The 4,689-nt window shown below is 35.9% G+C and overlaps 1 long non-coding RNA gene across 1 annotated transcript; it reads right to left on the bottom strand.

The window, feature by feature from the left end:
* Positions 1-1,919: 1,919 nt before the first annotated feature.
* On the bottom strand, positions 1,920-4,554 carry LOC106942794 (uncharacterized). The gene is made up of 2 exons (XR_001423719.1): positions 4,238-4,554; positions 1,920-2,313 (listed from the first exon to the last, which is right to left on the bottom strand). It is a non-coding gene; the product is annotated as an uncharacterized LOC106942794 (long non-coding RNA).
* Between the last annotated feature and the right edge of the window lie 135 nt (positions 4,555-4,689).

The following is a 4,689-nucleotide window of genomic DNA, read 5'->3' as shown; positions in this document are numbered from 1 at the left end:
AGGCTTTGATTTTAAGAGGTCAACATAATCCTAAGGAAAGAAACGTACAAGTAATCCTGCACATGGCACCTGAACCTGGCCTTTTATTTTCATGGTTTCTGCTCCACTCTCCTGTTTCTCCTCCGCTCATTTCTACTCTGACTGGAAATACCCTGGCCCCCTTTAACCACTCATAGTCCACAGCTGACACTGTCCTTGTCTACTACTTGCCTACTTAACAGCAATAATGATAAACTGTGTATGATTTTTGCAAAGAATTCATAGTGTTAGAGTATAAAAACGATATGAAAATCAACTTAAGAAAAAACACTAAACAGACAGGAAGTAAATGACTCGCTTTATATGTATATTTCTTGAGCTAGCGAGAAAAAGGCTACATATTAATAAAAAAAACAGAACAGGACAAATGGATGTATAGTCTGAATATTCAGATATATCTTCTAAATTTGAACACAGACTTTCTCATAAAATGATTTTTTTTAATTTAAAGAAATGTGTCTTTTGGTCATCCAGTGCAGATTTATTTTAACTGATGGAAAAGATTAATTATTCATGCATGCATGAAGTAACACTACTGAAAGGGTGTTTTTAATATTCTGTGTCCTGAACACATTGAAAAACAAACAAACAAACAAAAAAACACTAAATGCCAAGTCTGGGAACAGATTGCAGAGCCATGCAGACGGTGCTTGATTACCTGGTGAAAGAAATTACCTGTTAATTTGGCCTCATGCTTGTTTTTTTTTGTTTGTTTTTTTTTATCTGTGTACGTTTTGCAGCATCTTCCATGCCTTTCACCTGTCTTTTTCACATATTGGCCAACTTAAACCACTCCTCCTTACTCCTTTCCTTTTCAAATTTTCATGCAAACTATCAGGGAGACCCAGTCTGACCTTTCACTGTATATGAAGCACCAAAGTGCTTGTGAGGGCGGCAGTGTGGCAGCATGTTATTTATGGGGTAGGAAAATAAAAACACATTCCAACCACTGGTTGGTTTTGCCTTTAACACACCAGCTGCTGGGGTAACCTCCCAGACCTTCCAATGGCGAACCAGCGATTGGACAACGATGATGTGTGTCCTGACAAACCAACCACAAAAGGAAGTGGAAATTCTTATTTTGTATGTGGTCCTACAGTAAACATTGCTGAATGGGAGCCATAACAGCAGCTGCCAAGAGTTTCAACAGACAACACCACCACTGGGAAAATATCTAGTTGATATTTTTAGCCTCAACTCCACACTCGAAATCACAAAGAGTTGTTCTTGCACTCTTTAATTTTCTACCACATTTTAATTTAGATTACATACATGTTGCACATACCAAAAATCTAAAAAAATAAATATTGGTAAGGTTACTCTAATGTAACGCAGACGCAAACATTCTAAAAGTCACACATCTGTACATACCCAACAGAATCTCACTGCAATGCCACAAGCGGAGGCTTTAGAATAAATTTGCAACTTGCTTTCTGAAGGAAAATGAAGGACAATGGATAATTGTGAAACACCTTCACAGAAGATCAACTTCATAGGTATAATTATTTTTAGCTTTTCTCTCCGAGAGCCTATTGCTTCCTTTTTCTTTTTTCTTTGATGTATGTTTGCCATATGTAAATGTTTCACAACATCAAAGTATTTTAAATATCAGACAATACTAAAAGTAAAGATAAATTTCAAGGTGTTTACTGTTATGGTGGAAGACATTCCCCCAAAACCTCTAGTACTATAGATTAACTCTGGTGTGTCACATTTTTGAAAAGGTGAGTTCAATATTTTTATCTGAACTCCGACTCAGGTTCCAGATCCAAGCACCTAAAGTGACTAATGAGCCTGTTTTCATCTTCAAGAAGAAAATCCTCTCTGTCTCTAAATCTGCACTCGCTGAGGAAGAGAAATCACAAGTAAGCAGGATGACATGAATTCCCTGCTTTTTTTTTTTTTTTTTTTTTTTTTCCATTTATTCCTTTTTCTGAGGATATGGATGGTAAAGAAACTATATTATTTATCTGTCTTGACCTCTTTTCTTGAAAGCTAGCCTGTTCTGGAGCGTCTGAGCAAACAATTCAAATCCTAAACAATTGTTCTCAATCCACAAAGACATATGCAGAATGCTTGCTTGTCTGTATCAGTACAAGTTAGCTTGATAAGCCACTGATCCCTCCTGATAGTACAGGCCCCTGGAGTGATTCTGTAGATTGTTTTGTTTTCTTTCTGTGAAGCACCTTTACCTTGGGTGAGCCAACTCCTCAGGTCACGCCAGCATGTCATTTCCCAATCGGCTCTACTTCTCTCCACCAGTTTCCAGATTTTCTATGAGTTACAAAATTTGAACTAAACTCCAGTTGCTTTCTGCAAAAACTGCATTTCATTTTGGTTACTTTCAAACCACTAAATTTACCCGAATCACAACCTGTCATGAGAAGAGATTCCAAACCCGCTTTCCTGAAATATTCACCTGCATCTACTGCCCTACTCTCCTTATGTTTCAAAGAACTGTATCACATTACTCAATAAAATATACAATTTATTTTAGAAGGGTGACAAGTGCTTCTCAAAAGCTACACTAAACCACACAGATAAAAACACCTAATTTATATGATGGCCTGGCTCAACCAAAAGGTTCAATAAGAACAATTATTTGCACAAGATTCAAGGACAGTTATGAAAGCCAAGACCCACTTAAAGCAATATAAAAGACAATATTGTCAAAACTTTTCTATCAAAAGGCAAAACTGATAAAAAGAACGTTGTATTTTGATTTTAGCTTGAATGAAAGATGAATGAAACATATTAATGCAAAGTTAGCTTAGTTGCAGCTTTGTTTTATTTAAATCCGGGATAGAAAAATATCTATAACTTTACTGCTTATTTGAAATTTTTATCACATATTGGAAAAAAATAATCCATTGAAGTAAAGAGAGTCAAGGGTGACTCAAACAGACAATCATAAGGACTACTTCAAGAAAATAATTTCTCTCCAGCTTTAATTGTCATAGATCTAAAACAGTCAATAGTTCATTGTTCTAAGGCAAAGATCTTAACTGATATTACGGAATTAATCTTTACTTCATATGCTCAACACCAACAAAGTCTAATATAACTGAAAAACCAAATATAAATCAATTTGGATAATTTCACTCATTGAGTCCAAAACTGCATAACCCAAATTTAAGCTCAGTCAAAAGGTACTGGTAGCCGGCTTCTGCAACCACTAATAGAACTGATATCCTGTCGCTGTCTGAGAATATTCAGTCTGAACTGTCAGCCTTCGAGAATGTCATTGTTGATGTACAGAGCAGATAAAAATGCATTCACCCTCATGCATGTTTTTCCCTTTTAATAGTTGTTTACAGGATTTCAAAACCTGAATTTTAATCTATATATTAACACTGATTAGTAGACAATCAGTTTATTGTTTTTTTTCTATGGACAATAGCACCTGAAATAGTAACAATAATAGAATCTAACATTGAGGACACTGAGTCAGTTTTCATGTTAGAGTTTAGTTCAGATGACCAGAGTTGTGTCTGTTTGCTTCAAGACTGAATAGTAGATTGTCAGAGCTAGTAAGCTCGAACCCCTGAGATTTAATTTTTTGAAACTCAGAAACTGTGAAGTTGTTACTATGCTTTGATACAATATCTGAAAGCCCTGAGGACGATGTAATAGTTTTGTAAGCTTTTAATGGCTTAATAATAAAAGTTCTCATGTGACGTCACACTTCAGTGAACTTTGTAACTGATAGCCTTCTAGGTAGGCAGATGCTATGGAGCTGCTATAGCAATGATAAACAAACCACAAGGTTAGAACTAGGTCTTGCAAATATAGCTTATACCCAAGAGTAAAAGAGAGGCTACTGGACCTTTTTCTGTTGCTATTTCCCCATTTTCACATTTGTATTTAATAATAAGGTGTAAAAAGGTCAAGCAAGAACAAGTGACTTCTTGTGTGTTTATAACAAATGCTAAAAAAGGAGTAAAGAGCACATAGCACAAACTTGTTTTAATGATAAACCACTTAAACAACTATTCCTAATCAGCAGAGGAAGCAAGTTGTTCAAATAGTGTAAGAATATATATTTTGTACACACACACATTCTAAAGGGCCTTTTTTCAAACTATGCTTTTCAGTGAACCCTTCAGTAAAACAGGCTATAGGGCCCCAAGAATCGACCTATAACCTTCAGGTGGTGCTCTGATAATATTTAACATATTTAAGAAAAGCAGGCACCCACCTGTTACACATTAAACACATGAACTAAACAGAGAGCAGGAGATCAGTTAATGGGTTAAACTGATAACTAACAAAATAAGAAGAAACACCCAATTGTATTGAACAATCCCACTTGAACTGCAACGCCTCAGGATATCTGTGAAAGACAAAGAGCAAAGAGATTGTGTGTGGGATTAAGTAATCGTTCACAAAGAATGGTTTCAGTTACAAGATTTAATTTCCTCTTTGAGTTGAATTTTTGTTTATAAACTTAGAGCAAACCAAAATGGCTAATCTCAACAGGCAAAACATTTCTTTTCGAGATATTAACAAAAACTGTCCGACTAGAGATGCTTTATATGAAACCTAATGTGTACATTTGTGTCAGACTGTGTAGAGCAGGGGTCCCCAAACTTTGTCCTGCGAGGGCCACATGACTGTTCCCTTTTCTGGTCGGGGGCCGGTCTTAGTTTT

The sequence above is a fragment of the Poecilia latipinna genome, unplaced genomic scaffold (assembly GCF_001443285.1).
Source record: "Poecilia latipinna isolate Pla-1442-1.1 unplaced genomic scaffold, P_latipinna-1.0 Scaffold4563, whole genome shotgun sequence".
Taxonomy (NCBI): domain Eukaryota; kingdom Metazoa; phylum Chordata; class Actinopteri; order Cyprinodontiformes; family Poeciliidae; genus Poecilia; species Poecilia latipinna.
Note: the sequence above shows the minus strand (reverse complement) of the source record. Positions and strands in the feature narration are given on the sequence as shown.